Here is a 15,406-nt window from a genome sequence, read left to right on the forward strand (position 1 = left end):
GGGCCTGGGAGCGACCTGGCGGCGCAGCGGGCACTGCCCCGGCCTCTGGGGGTTGCGTCCCTGCGCGCCGAGCCTGTTGGCCTGCGGCGCTGCCGCGCGTGGACGGCGGACGGTGTGCCTGGGCCCGGGCGAGTGAGTGACGCGGGTTCCGTCGCGCTCTCCTGACCCGGGGGAGACCGGGGCACCGGGCAGCTGGTTCCCGAGCTCAAGGTCACTCTTCAGTGACGGGGGCACGGTGTGAACTCGGCCCTTTGCCTCCAGCGCCTCTGTCAGGGGTGCGATGGGGGCTTGGCCGTGGTGTTACAGCGAAGGAAACCGGTTGGGGATGCGCAGAGGTCGCCTGGCCGGGGGTGCAGAGCAGAGTCCGAGTGGGGCCGCTCACACGCGGCGGGCGGCTGCTTCCGCTTCACGCCCCGGCCTTCCCCCGGGTCGTGCCCGGGAAGCTTCACTCTCGCAGGTCCCGCTCCGGACCCACCTCTTGGGAAGAGGCCGCTCTCCGCGCTTCTCAGACCCACGGCCGCCCCCGGCGCTTGCTCCGACTTCGGTGCTCGCACCGGTCTAGGAGGCTTTGCCGTGGGATCCTGCGTCCCCAGCCCGACCGCTCCGCAGCCGGGCTGTGTCCGACCCTTTATGTGCCCCAGCTCGGGTACACAGCACGCCCCAGGGGGAGCGCTGCAGTGCCCAGGCTGTGTTGGAGCACCCCGGGGAGGGGAGCGGTGCTAAGGCTGACCATTCAGTGCTGTGGGGACCTCGTAGAGAAAGGGACATGATGACATCTGTGATGCAGGTGCTCGGGCCAGTGCGACTTTTTAAAACATTCAAGGGGCCTGTGCGGTGTTGCGTTAGCTTCTGGGCATCGAAAGAAGACCTCGGTCGTGGCCCTTGTCCTCACGCGGCCTCCAACCAGCGGGTAAAAGGCACCGTGAATGCTGAGCAGCCCCGGGTAGCAGGTGCGGTGTGTAGTGCAGTGGCCGATGGGCCAAGCTCTCGGAGGCCCGGCTTTCTCATCTGTAAAATATGGTGGTAGGAGTCCCTTAATGAACTATCCGGAGGCAGGAGATAGAACACGGCGTGAGGATGAAGGTAGTACTCCGCATTGCTTCCTTCATTTAGTCTTACGTTAATTTCCTGGTTCTTCTTTTTAAGTTGTAAAATACATAGAACATAAAAAGTACCATTTTAGCCATTTTTAGGTGTTACATACAGTTCAGTAGCATTAAGTACAGCTGACCCTTGAACAAGGTGGGGGTCTTGGGCGCTGCCCCCCTCCATGTGGAAAGTCATCTATAATTTTTTTTTTAAACATTTTATTTATTTATTTGACAGAGAGAGATCACAAGGAGGCAGAGGCAGGCAGAGGGGGAGGAAGAAGGTCTCCACAGAGCAGAGAGCCCGATGCGGGGCTCGATCCCAGGACCCTGAGATCATGACCTGAGCCGAAGGCAGCGGCTTTAACCCACTGAGCCACCCAGGCTCCTCATTCATCTATAATTTTGACTCCCCCAAAACTTTACCGTTAGTTTCCTGTTGCCTTACTGATAACGTTACCTGTCGATTAATATTTGTTTTGAATGTTGTATGTATTCTATACTGTATTCTTAGCAAAGTAAGCGAGAGAAAATAATACCACTAAGAAAGTCATAAGAGAAAGTGCATTTACAGTGCTGTGCTGTTTTATTGGGGGAAAAAAAAACCCTCCGTGTGTAAGTGGCCCGTGTAGTTCAAAGCCATGTTGTTCCAGGGTCACGTTGTACTTTGACATTGTGGTGAAGGTACATCCCCCCCATCCCCAGAACTTTTTTCATCTTAAAACTGAAACTGTACCCATGGAGCAATAACTTCATTCCCTTCTTCCTCATCCCCTACGGCCACGCTCTGTTTTCGGTCTCTGGGAATTTGACGACTCTCGGTATCTCCCAGAAGCGGAATCATGCAGTATTGGGTCTTTTGTGACTGGCTTCACTCAGCATGATGTCCGGCAGGTTCGCCCATGTTGTAGCATGTGTCAGATTTCCTTCATTTTAAACACTAAATAATGTTCTGTTGTGAGTGATGCTGCCTAGAACAGGGGTGTCGAAATCTCTCCTTGAATTTTAAGTTGCCACCGGACCCCAGGCTCTAGGAAATGTCTGATGAACGGGCAGACAAGCTCCTCCCCTCAGGGAGCTTGCCAGGAATGGAGGTTTAGGACCCCCGTTGGCAGAATCTTACCAGCTCTTGACTAAGCTAGCCCAGCATCCTTGCGTTCAGAATTCATTTTAATTGGCAATCAGAACATTATGAAAATGGCCACTTCTGAGCAATTGTTGTAAAGTAGTTGACTCCATGATTACAATGTACATTTTTTTCTGGGACTAAGTTACGAGTCAAGCGTTTTGTAAGCTCGACCTCACATACTTAAGCAGGCAAGGGGTGGCCACAGTGACTGTGACCAGATTAGGACACAGATCCTTTCTTCATCACTCACACTGGGGGTTCACATCCTGTAGGTATCCAAGGGTCAGGGGTGTGGGTGGGGCAGGCCTTGTCACCAGAATGCGAGGAAATCGTTGCCTGGTGTGTGTCTACAGGAGGAGGAGATTTTCCCCCTGGGATCACATCCCTTGCTTTTTTCCAGGAACTTTTTTGCCTTTTTATTTCTTACTTAACATTTTTACTTTTAGGAGTAATAGTTGACACATGTTTGAGCCTCTCCCCCCGCTTTTTTTTTTTTAGATTTTAATTTATTTACTTGACAGATCACAAGTAGGCAGAGAGAGAGAGAGGACGAAGCAGGCTCCCCGCTGAGCAGAGAGTCCGATGCGGGACTCGATCCCAGGACTCCGGGATCATGACCTGAGCCGAAGGCAGAGGCTTTAACCCACTGAGCCAACAAGGTGCCCCAACCCAACCCCCGCCTTTTTTTTTTTTTTTTTTAAAGAGATTTTATTCATTTATTTGAGAGACGATCGTGTAAGAGCGCCTGTACAAGCCAGGGTGGAGGGGTGGAGGGAGAGGGAGAAGCAGACTCCCCACTGAGCAGGGAGCCCGGTGCAGGGCTCCATCCCATGACCCCCGAGAACCTGACCTGAGCCGAAGGCAGACGCTTAACCAACTGAGCCAGCCAGGAGTCCCTGTTTGAGTCTTTTTCATGTCTTTGTAAAACTTCAATCCTGATGAGATGAACATAGTATAATGCGATAACACCATTTATTACGGATCTGCTGTGAGCTAGCGATCGTTTTTCTTGTGTCAGTCAGTCTGGTCTGGTTAACAAGACCACCCTGCTAGGTTACATTCTTGCCAGCTTTTTTTTTTTTTTTTTTTTTAAAGATTTTATTTATTTATTCCTTAGAGAGAGATCACAAGTGGGCAGAGAGGCAGGCAGAGAGAGAGGAGGAAACAGGCTCCCCACTGAGCAGAGAGCCCGATGCGGGACTCGATCCCAGGACCCTGGGACTGCGACCTGAGCTGAAGGCGGAGGCTTTAACCCACTGAGCCACCCAGGCGCCCACATTCTTGCCAGTTTTACCAGAGGGGCTGAGGACAGAGGAGCTGTAGGATTCCTGGGTGGAGCCGGCATCTGGACCAAGGCACTCTACTGCAAGGCCTGTGCTTTTTGGCAGGACAGATCTTCCTCCATTTACAGTGGGGTTATGTCCCGATAAACCCCTTGTAAGCTGAAAATACTGTCAGTCAAAAAATACACCTGACTTGCCTCCCTTCGATGTGTTTAGAACGGGTAAGCGTACAAGGGGTGGCTTGTTGGGCAGAACCATCTAACACAGCCCGTTTTATATCAGAGTGTTGAATATCTCATGTCACTTACTGAATATTGCACTGAAGGCGAGGGACAGAATGGTTGTGGCTGTGTCGGTTGTTGACCCTGGTGATGGTGGGCTGACTGTGAGCCGTAGCCGGCTGCAACTGCCCAGCATCTCGAGAGAATTTTGTACGGCATGTCGCCGGCCCAGGGATAGATCCAAAGTCGAAATTCCAAGTATGGTTTCTACTGATTGTGAATTGCATTTGCAGCCTCCTAAAGTTGAACCATTTGTAAGTTGGGGCCTGTCCATCCGCACATGCGCGGGTCTCACACGGAAGATCATGGAAGATCATTGGAACGCCACCCGGATATATTTTGTTTGGTTCTGAGGTAGATGGTGATGGGGGCTGGTTAAGTGTCTGACTTAGGCTAGAGTCCTGGTCTTGGGGTCCTGGGGCTGAGCACTGGGTCTGGCTCCCTCCTCAGTGGGGAGTCTGCTTGTCCCTTTCCCTCTGCTCCTCCAGCTGCTCGCTCTCTCTCAACTAAATAAATAAAAATGTAAGAACAAAAAAATGTGTAGTGTAGTCCAGAATTACTCTAACAACTGTACTGAAAGTACATTTGATTAAATCATTGGCTTTTGTTGAATTCCCATGAGTTCCTAAGTGATGTAATATCTCAGAGGTTCCCACTACTTCTCTGAAAAGTTGTTACCTAATACTGAGTGAGCTGTTGGTTATTGTGGAAATGGTGTGCAAAACCGAGCTCTTGCTTAAATTAGTGGTTCTCTAGTTGCTTAGGAAATTGTTTTGGTTACAAAGACTTAAGTTTGAATGTCCCCTTCCGTGGCATTCCCATAACAAGTGGTGAGTGGTCACTATAACGGAGGCAAAATCAGACCTTAGATTCGGCCACTCAGGAGCTGTGTCACACTTGGTCATCAGTGTTGTTCCATGGTCCCCCCCGTGCGCGGGAGGTATGAAGAAGCCGTGGGGGTGTGAGGAGATGCTAGGGAAAGGGTCCGCGGTCCTCAGAGGGTCTGTAGGCAGTCGCATAATTAGAGCTAGTTTGGGAGGCAGGTTCGGTGATCAAGAAATGACTTGAACAGCTTTTGAGAAAATTAGACATGACCTGGTTCAAAGGACGAAATTACTTTACTGGGAAAGTTAAAGAAAACACAGACTGTAATGTACAGAGCTTTTTAATGCCTCAGTTTATTCATTCGTGAAATGACTGATTGATTTCCGACGTCAAGCTTATAATCTTAGGTACTCTGGGTACAATATAATAATACAATAGTTAATAGTTATAGCGTTTGGAGGATGCCCTGTATTTTACACATGTTAACTCCGTGACTCTTCCAGCAATGCCAGGAGATAGATGCTATTTTTATTTCTCATTAAATGGATGAGAATATCCAGGGCCCTTCCACACTGCAGCTGAGTGATGAAGTGGGGCTTCAAACCCAGGCAGTCTGGCTCAAGAGCCAGAGCACAGTGAGAGCTTTCCGTTGTTACTTTCTGACCCCACGGGGGTTAGTGGCGCCTGGCCTCCAGGAGCCGTTCCCGCGAGGGGCATGGGGCTGTATTGCAGCCATTGCAAGAGGCCGTGGTGATGTGAGAGGGCAGGAATGCGTGCGAACAAAGGCAGCCCCGCCGAGGGGGACTCCGGAGCAGAGGTGCCAGGGGAGCTCTCCCAGGAGGCACGTTGGAGTCTTGAAGGGTTAGGAAAAGTTTGCAGGTAGTTGTACAGATCTGGTATGAGCCAGTAAGATGACAAAATCGCCGGTGTCAAGGGAAAGTGTAGGAGTTAACGTTGGTTGAGTGCTGAGGACTTTCTCGGGCTGGGTACTCGCAGGACACAAACATGGCAGGTCTTCTCATGGTAAATACCTTTCTTTACTGCTTCTAGCCAGGTCCGCTGTTGCCCCATGTCTTTGTTCCCCTTTGCGGGAGAACTCCAGGGGAGAGCGCTCCCTGACCGCTGGCCTTCCATTCTCTCTAGCTCGCAGTCAGGGTCCCTCCCTGTGCGGGCGCTACAGCAGTGGTTGGTTCTCACGTCCTCCCCGGAGCTTCTGACCCCCTCCTTCACAGCCCGCTTTACTTCTTTTTGTAGCATTGACCTTCTTTCTTATTTCCTTACTTCCAGGAAGCTTGATGTTCAACGTGGGGCTTGAACCCATGACCTCGAGATCTAGAATTGGCGTGCTCTACTGAATGAGCCAGCCAGGCGCCCTGTGTAGCATTTACCATTTTATTTATTTTAAAAAATACTTTATTTATTTGACAGAGACAAATAGTGAGAGAGGGAACACAAGCAGGGAACGTGGGAGAGAGAGAAGCAGTCTTTCCACAGAGCAGAGAGCCTTTCCACAGAGCAGAGAGCCCAGTGCAGAGCTCAGTCCCAGGACCCTGGGGTCATGACCTGAGCTGAAGGCAGACACTGAACTGAGCCACCCAGGCGCCCCATCTATTTTTATTTTTTAAAATTTGTTATTAAGTTATTTTATTTTATTTTTACAAAATATTTTATTTATTCATTTTAGAAAGCACAGGCAGAGGGAGGCGCAGACTCCCCGCTGAGCTGCGAGCCCGATGTGGGGCTCCATCCCAGGGATCATGATGAGCCCTCCAGGCCCCCTCACAACAGACTCTGACAGGGCCAGACTAGGCCATTTGGTTAGAATTTCTCAAAACGCAATACCCCAGAACCAACTATGGAACTTTAAAGACCCAGTCACCAATTAGTTACTGCAATTGGGGCCCTCCAGCCCAGTTTTCACGTGATTTGTCCGGGCTGGCAGTGTCGCCGGGGCTGCCTGCATGTCCCTGGACCAAGGCTACGTGGTGTTCTGCAGGCCTCCGCCGCTCTTGGAAGAGACGGCTTCACCCTGCAGGACTTCTTTTCGCGCACCCAGTGATCGCATCTTCAGCCTGCGCGCTGCCCTTCAGAACTGGTAACAGAACTGGGTGCCGGCCCCGCAGGCCCGCAGGCTCCCGCCCCCTCCTAAAATTCATTATTATTTTTTAAAGATTCTATTTATTTATTTATTTGACAGCGCGAGAGGGAACACAAGCAGGGGGAGTGAGAGGGAGACGTAGGCCTCCCGCCAAGCAGGGAGTCTGATGTGGGGCTTGACCCCAGGACCCTGGGTTCATGGCTTGAGCCACAGGCAGCTGCCTAACAACTGAGCCACTCAGGTGCCCTGCATTTACCATTTTTAAACATTTTATATACATAATGTTATTTATGAGGTCTTTTTTTGTTACCTCCTCCTGCTAAATATGGACTCGCTAGAGCTTGGGGTCTTCACTCTGTTCACTGACGTGTCCCAAGAGCCTGGAACGGTTTCTGGCGTGGGTGACAGTTACGTTGGGGTGGGAGTGCCAGGAGGTCTTGGGTGCTTCCGGGGCCGTTAGAGCATGGGAGTCCGAGAGGTTCCCTGTGATGAGAGCTTGCAGAGAAAGGGTATTTCAGAAGAGGAGGCTGTAACTAACGGTGTAGTGTTCAAGCCATTGGATAGACTGGTTTGGCTCTGGTGCTTTTTGTCAAGTAGTAGTTGCCGAGAAGGCCGTGGAGGCGGTTTATGGCTAGATCAGGGAGGGCTTTCCATACTACTCTCAGGAGTTTGGCTTTGTGTTTCCCGTGAAGGAGAAGGAATCCATCTTCCGTGCAGGGTTAGATCAGTGTGGGAAACGGATATGATACCTTGCATGTCTGGATGTGACAAAGGTCGGTTCTTGGGTATGGAATCGGGGTGAGGAGGACTTGAACAGTAAGAGTTTTTACTGCTTGAAAACCTGATTCTAGAATCTGGGGATAAAGGAAAGGGAAAGGGTCAAGCTCGGTTTGGCGGGCTCTGACCTGGTGACAGGGACAGTGGGGTTTCCTTAACGGGTGATTTGGATTTGGTGGGAATGGAGATGACAGGTACAGAGCCGACAGGAAGGTGACAGGAGACTTTGCTCTGTGGGGGGTGGGCAGCTCCTGCTGGGTTCAGGTGCAGGGGGTTGGCGTGGGGCAGGACAAGGGTCTCGATGCTGTTACGAAAGTGGCTTGTCGGTACGTGTGTCCCAGTCAAGGAAGATGTGACAGTACAGGCTGCGGTGAGGAGGGAGGGGCTCCTGAGCTGGGGGCCGCTGCTCTCGGCCGGCACGTTTTACGCCCGTTGTGTACTGACCTCATGTCTTCACTTTCCGGATCGCCTCTAACTTCTGTGTGCTGAGCCAGTGTAAAGGGCCTCTTTTCAGTCCTGGCGCTGACTTGTCCTTTGGGCCCGTGGCGACCACTGGACTTTTTCTTGGCTCCCATGACATGACTGCCTTGGCTCAGTCTCCCTTGGTCTTTCTCATGGCTTCGGTTAGGACCTGTGTGTCCCGGAGAACGCAGCCTCACTCTCCTGCCGTTGGTATCGTCCTGTGTCCCGAAGACATCAGGTCAAACACGTCTAAAACCAAATCCATCATCTTTGCCTCAGGTTAGTGACCCCCTCCCGCCCCGTGCCCTGGTTCTGTTCATGACTTGATTCACAGACACTCAAGTGGTAAACCTGAGTCATCTTTAACTTCCTCTTCACTTTTAGTCCCTTCGTGTAGACCTGTGGGTGCTCTTCTGACTTGTGTTCTGACCCAGCCTTTCTCTCCATTCTGTCCACTTTGGTCAGGCCACGTCTCTTGCTTTTGCACTCGTAGTGTCTTGACAGCTTCCAGGTTCTCCCCTAGCAGTTCATCGTGTGCGTTCCTACCCGAGCCACCTTGTGGAGCTCAGCTGGGAGCGTGCACTTTGACCTCAGATGATTCAGAGCAGAGGGCCCCCTTTGTTAGAGACCAAGTTTGTTTGTTTTATTGTTGTTTTGAGAGAGAAGTGGAGGAGAGGGAGGGAGGGGCGGAGGGAGGAGGAGAGAGAGAATCCTCAGCCCAGCGGGAAGATGGGCTTTGTGTCCTGGCCTGAGCTGAAGTCCGGAGTTGGATGCTTAACCTACTGAGCTGCCCAGACTCCCCGAAGACCAAGTTGTTATTACTGCACAATGATGGAGAGCACTTGGGCCTTGGATTTTTCAGTTTTACTTTTCGTCCTCTCAGTACGGATTGAAGATGATCCATTAAAAGTTTAAGGTGATTGATTTGGAATGTCTTTAGCCATAACAAACCACCTGTCATCCCCAGAACACTGGGCACACTTCGCACTTCCTTTTGCTCAGGCTCTTCCGTCTGCTCTGCTCTACTTTCTGGTTTTGCAGGTGAGACCTTCCTACCGTTTCAAGGTCACCTTAAATACCGTCTCTTTGAGGCCTTCCAGCTGGTAGTTTAACAGTTACCATCTTTTATTATGCTTAGGTTTTTTCTTTTGGCTTTTATTATTTTGATGTATTTGTTATTGCTGTATAGAAATGGTAAGACTACCTTCTTCTAGTAAGTGTCAAACAGTTCAGAAGCTGGAAGAGCTCAGTATGAGAAAGACTCCAAATCCTCTGGTCTCCGTTCGGTCCCACTCCAAGCCTGTGGGTTGGAGGATTAGTTCCTTGTCTTTAGGAGTCCCTATCAGGCTGAGTCTTAGGCCTCTGCATTTCCAGTGCCTCTTAAGCATTCTGCACATAGTGAGGCAGTCAAAAGAGGGAGGGTTGAAAAAAAAAATATCCGGGAAGGTCAAGGTGGGCCTTAGACCTTAGTCAATGACAATGGCAGTATTTGGAGAGTGCGAATATAGTAAGCACTGTCTTACTCTCAGAGCCTTATCAGAGCCAGCAAGCTCTGATAAGGGCATTTTTCTTCTGCGCAAGTAGACGGGATGGGGACAGGCAGGGGGAGTGAGGGTGGTGGTGGTGGTGGTGGTTTATGGGGCTGGGGCGCTGGACAGGTGGTCAGGGGAAGTTGCTACCAGAAATGCCGTGTCGATGTGTACTTAGGGGGAGGCTCCAGACAGGAATTGCGCTGGGAGAAGTACTGGGGCACAGTGGGGGTGGGGTGTGGCGAGGGAAGGGGTGGTGGAGGCTGAGGAAACTCCCAGTGTAGAGAGAAGTAGGGGAGGAGCAGGAGGCTGATGGGAGAGGAAGGAGGCTGGGGTCAGAGAGGGAGCAGGAGGTCTGCGCGTTTCATCAGGACACTCGTCCTCGTTGAGGGGCCCTCGTGTGCGCTGCGCACGGTACCTCGTTCAGTTTAACGGCGGCCCGGCCAGGGAGGTCCTATCTGCTCCCGCCGTACGTTTGGGAAGATGAGGACACTGAGGGTCAGGGAGGGCAAGGTAAGTAACTTGACCAAAATTACACAGCAGGTTGGTAGAGATGGGGTTCAGACTCACGGTTCTGACTACACAGCCCATGTTTTTTCCGTATGAGTAGGCTTCTTAAGCCAGTGCACATTTATACAGGCATATTCACTTGAACTGTAGCCTAACTGGGTGTACTGTCCCAGGAAAAATAGTACATCTAGTCCTCTAACCGTAAAACTTGTAAAACCGACTTCCTAACGGAAAGGGCAGGATGGTAGAAGTTTGCTGATAGCAGCAAAGCTAGGTATCTGCATATCCTCTAATGCGATAGGAATGGAATGATGGTTGCTGGCACGGTGGTAGCTGGACCCCATGACAGGACGTTAGCAGTGAGGAGGGTGGCTTGACTTTACGCAGAGGAGTTCAGCGAAGCCCATTAGGTCTAGCAGGTGCAGTGGCTCAGGTACCTCACAGAGCCTGTGGCTGTTTTATACAGATGTCATCATGAAAAAGATCTCTGGTCTCAGACTCCCTGGGAAGGTAAAGGTATTTTATGAGCTGAATGCAGCTGAGGGGAAAAAAATCATTGATTTCTAAATTGGCTTGTAAGCAGACCTGGGAAGATGTCTTTATTTATTTACAAAAGAGTAATAACTGGATAATTTTTACAAAAATGACATGTGCTTATTAAAAACAAAGTAGTATTAAAAGGTGCCAAGAATGTTGGCAGAAAAAGAAGTTACCCCAAATTCTATCAGCCTGAACTACGGTTAACCTTACATAAATACCCATGTGTTTTTGTATGTATGTATCTATCTGGATAAATGAGAAGGAGTCCTAAAATGCGTACTTTCATTTAAAAAGTGATCATTCTGATTTCTGGGATCATGTTCATTTTTAAGTGAAGGAAAAATCAATTTACTATTACTTGTATTTTATAACAAAGTGTATACTTTTTGAAATACTTAAATACAGAAAGTTGCGAAAGGATGATTATGAGTCCCCAGTGGTGACATCTTTAATAGCTGTGTCCAGTGTAAAACCAGGAAGTTGATGTTGGTCCATGTCAGTTACTGACTCTAGACCCCATGTAGTTTTCACCTACAGTCACTTGTATTATGATTCTGTGCAGTTCAGTCCATATGTTGATTCGTGTAACTACCACTTTAGTTAAAGTACAGAGCGATCCCATCAGCACAGAACTCCCTCAAGCCTAATGCTCTCTGTGTTCTAGCCCCATACCCTCTCTCCTAGCATCCACTTGTTTCTCTGTGTATAGTTTTGGCATTTTAAGAATGGTGTATAACTGTAGTCAGTATGTAACCTTTTGAGATGGACTCTTTTCACTAAGCATAGTGCCTTTGAGGTCACTTGAATTTAATAGCAAAAAAAGAAAACAAGTGAAACGGAAAAAGGAATTGTCAAACTTCAAATGAATCTTTGCTTCAGTAATCATTAGCTCTTGATAAATCCCCGTAGGTTAAGGAAAAAGATTATGAAAGTTATTAAGAAGATGGCATCATTTTTATTTTATTTACTTATTTTTAAGTAAGCTTTATGCCCAGTGTGAGGCTTGAACTCATGACCCCAAGATCAAGACTTGTGTTTTCTACTGACTGAATCAGCCCAGTGCTCCAAGAAGATGGCATCATTTTTAATAAATATATTCCATGTTTTAGTTCTAGGCAGTATCAGTGAACTTAATAATAGGAAAAATAAGAACATTCCTTCTATTTCCCTCTTCTCATTCTTGGTTCTTATTTTACTTTGTCAGGGTCTTTAGAGCATTTATAGTATGTTCCATGACCATAACCAGTATTTAGTCTTCGTTTTATATTTTATTTTATTTTATTAAAGATTTTATTTATTTACTTGACAGAGAGAGATCACAAGTAGGCAGTGAGGTGGACAGAGAGGGGGGAAGCAGACTCTCTGCTGAGCAGAGAACCCGATGCGGGGCTCGATCATAGGACCCTGGGATCATGACCTGAATTGAAGGCAGAGGCTGTAACCCACTGAGCCACCCAGGCACCCGTTCATTTTATATTTTAAAGGATTCAGTGTTCCCCATCGGTTCTTTTAACTGTGGTTCGTATCTGAAGTCTTTAATTCATCTTCCTGCTGGCTAGATTTTATTATCACTTATGTGATGAATCAGGAATGCCTGCTTTTATGCTTGAAGGACATCTTGGCTAGGTATAAAATTCTGGGTTTGCATTCTCTCTTGCAGATCCTTGGACATTGTTCTACCATTTGGGATTGGCCGTTTTGTTGACCCTTTTAATCTATTCAACATTGATTCGCTGATAATTTTTGGGGCATATTTTATTTATTTATTTGTTTGTTTGTTTGTCAGAGAAAGGAGAGAGAGGGAGCACAAGCAGGGCGAATAGCAGTCAGAGGGAGAAATCGGCCTCCTGCCGAGCAGGGAGCCCACTGCAGGGCTCTATCCCAAAGGCAGATGCTTAACTGACTGTGCCACCAGTCATCCCTAATAATTTTTTTCAGAAGAGTTTATGGTTGCTATATTCCTTGAGTTATTTCACGTTTGAGTATGCCTATCTGTTGTTCTCCATAAATGGTAATCCTCAGGGTTCGTGTATTCTTTTCGTAAGCATTTTGTTGATATTTCTCCATTGTTTTCTGCTATTGAATGGTGTGTAGAAAAGCATTGTTGGGGCACCTGGGCGGCTCAGTGGGTTAAGCGTCTGCCTTCGGCTCAGGTCATGATCTCAGGGTCCTGGGATTGAGCCCCACATCGCGCTCTCTGCTCCACGGGGAGCCTGCTTCCTCCTCTCTTTCTCTGCCTGCCTCTCTGCCTACTTGTGATTTCTGTCAAATAAATAAATAAAATGTTAAAAAAAAAAAAAAAGAAAAGCATTGTTAGCCGAATTCATACAGTGCTGTCCCTTTACCCCAGTTAGAGAAAGCTTGCCTTTTATATATGGTTGTTAGAAGAAATCTATGTTGCTGAAGTTCAGTAACTCAGTTAAGGTATCTTTTAGTGTGGATTTTTTTTTAAAGATTTATTTATATTTTATTTTAAACTTTTTTTTTTTTAAGATTTTATTTATTTACTTGACAGGGAGAGAGATCACAAGTAGGCAGAGAGGCAGGCAGAGGGAGGGGGAGAGCAGTCTTCCTGCTGAGCAGGGAGACTGATGTGGGGCTCGATCCCAGGACTCTGGGATCCTGACCTGAGCTGAAGGTGGACGTTTTACCATCTGAGCCACCCAGAGCACCAAAAGATTTATTTATATTTTAGAGAGTGTGAGCAGGGGCAGAGGGAGAGGGAGAGAATCTCAAGCAGACACCACACTGAGTGCGGAGCTTGACTTGGGGCTTAATCCCATGATCATGAGATTATGACCTGAAATCAAGAGTTGGATGCTCAACCAACTGAGTCACCTGGGCACCCCGAGTATGGATTCTTTTTTTGTCATTTTGCCCTAGAACTTGGTATGCCTGCCTTAAGGTAGTTAGCTAATTCCCTGATGTTGGCTTTTTTAGATTTCTAGTGTTTGCTGCTAATACTGTAGTAAACATGTTGAATATTAACTTTATCTACTTTGTGAAATTGTAGGATAAATTTCTAGAAGAATTGTGGGACAAACAGTAAGTGTATTTAAAAATTCTGATAGATGGTGCTAGTCCTGTGAAAAGATAACCAGTTTCTGTTGTCATTGGTGCAGTCACTTCCTGTTTCCCTGCCTCCTGGCCGACCATTACAACTTCTTTTAACGTGAAGAGTGAAATGGCACGTCATGTGCAAGCCTTTCTTTACTTGTCAGTGAAGTGGGACGTCTTTTGATTTTTTATTGCCATATGTATTTTTCCCATGTCTGTTGACCACTCCTGGTCGTCTTATCTTTGTACGTTTTTCTTTTGGGTCAGCCAGCAATTGTTTTTTTTCTTTTAATGTAGTTTGGCTGAATTTTAGAATCCATAAAGTTATGTTTGGAATGGCTTGCACATTTGGTTGGTGAATGTTATGCTGATGATTTTATTCAGAATAAGAATACTAACATTTCCTGTATACTAAAATTTGGACTTGACTGATGTGTTTGTTTTAATGGTGGGACTGTATAACCTTATCATTTTCTAAACTTTTTTTTCTGATGATCCATGTGGTTAAGGCTTACTTTCTTCCCCACTTGGCTTTGTGTTTGTCATAACATCCCATAAAAACAGGTTTAATTGGGGGCGCCTGGGTGGCTCAGTGGGTTAAGCCACTGCCTTCGGCTCAGGTCATGATCTCAGGGTCCTGGGATTGAGTCCTGCATCGGGCTCTCTGCTCAGCAGGGAGCCTGCTTCCCTCTCTCTCTCTCTCTGCCTGCCTCTCCATCTACTTGTGATTTCTCTCTGTCAAATAAATAAATAAAATCTTTAAAAAAAAAAAAAAAACAGGTTTAATTGTAGAAAGGCGATTCCATTGCCAGAGAGCTGCAGAGCTCACCTTGGTGAAGTGATTTTTTTGGTAATTGTTAACTGGGTTTATGAACCAGAATGTTATTTTAGAATGCTAAAGAATATATGAAGTAATTTCATAAGGGAGTTTATCAGTCATGCATAGTGTGTCTCGGATTTTATTTCCTCCTGAAACTCCCCTAATGGCAGAGAGTGCCTCCAGCTGGTTAAAGGAAGGCACCTGTCCTGGGATATAGGTCAGAGCATCTCTATAAATCTGACATTTCTTGAAACTCTTGGGTTGTACCTTAAACATTTATTGTTTAAAAATCATTATACTTTCTCTCTTTTGTCCCCCTACCTGCCCTTTCCAATCTTCACAAGTGGATTAAGGACCCAGGCACACAGGTTGTCTTTGAGGAACACCAGGTGGCCTTCATCTCATTTTACTGTGGGGGTGACCGGTCCATGTTTCCAGACACTTGTGGACAGACCTACTTGGCTGAGAAGTGCTGAAAATTCCCATCCTATTGGAATCTTAAAGGAGAGTTCTTTTTTTTTTTTTTGAAGATTATTTATCTGACAGAGAGATCACAAGTAGGCAGAGGGAGAGAGAGAGGAGGAAGCAGGCTCCCTGCTGGGCAGAGAGCCTAATGTAAGGCTCGATCCCAGGACCCTGGGATCATGACCTGAGCTGAAAGCAGAGGCTTGAACCCACTGAGCCACCCAGGTGCCCCATTAAAGGAGAGTTCTTATGAAGAGAGGACACTTGAAGGCTTTCAAAGACCTCGAAGAAATATCAGAAAAGATTTTGAGAAAAAGAATACCCCTTTATACCTTGATAATGAACAGCTCGGAAGTGAAAGGGCTTTGAGTGGACCACTTTTATCCGCACGGACTCCTGGACATTTACCACTTGTGGTTTTGATGATTGCCAGTGACCTCCAAAGCCTTTGATAAATCATTTGTTATTTTAAAAAGGTATTTCTTGCAGTGTCTAGAACAAGTCACTTGGCTAGTGAATGGGTCCAGCTGACCTCCTAGCTC

General features: G+C 47.6%; 1 protein-coding gene across 3 annotated transcripts in view; it reads left to right on the forward strand.

Annotated features, from left to right (window-relative positions):
- Positions 1-15,406, forward strand: part of XPO6 (exportin 6) — a 101,114-nt gene that overhangs the window by 785 nt on the left and 84,923 nt on the right. The window lies entirely within an intron of this gene.

The sequence above is a fragment of the Mustela lutreola genome, chromosome 17 (assembly GCF_030435805.1).
Source record: "Mustela lutreola isolate mMusLut2 chromosome 17, mMusLut2.pri, whole genome shotgun sequence".
In the NCBI taxonomy this organism is placed as follows: Eukaryota; Metazoa; Chordata; class Mammalia; order Carnivora; family Mustelidae; genus Mustela; species Mustela lutreola.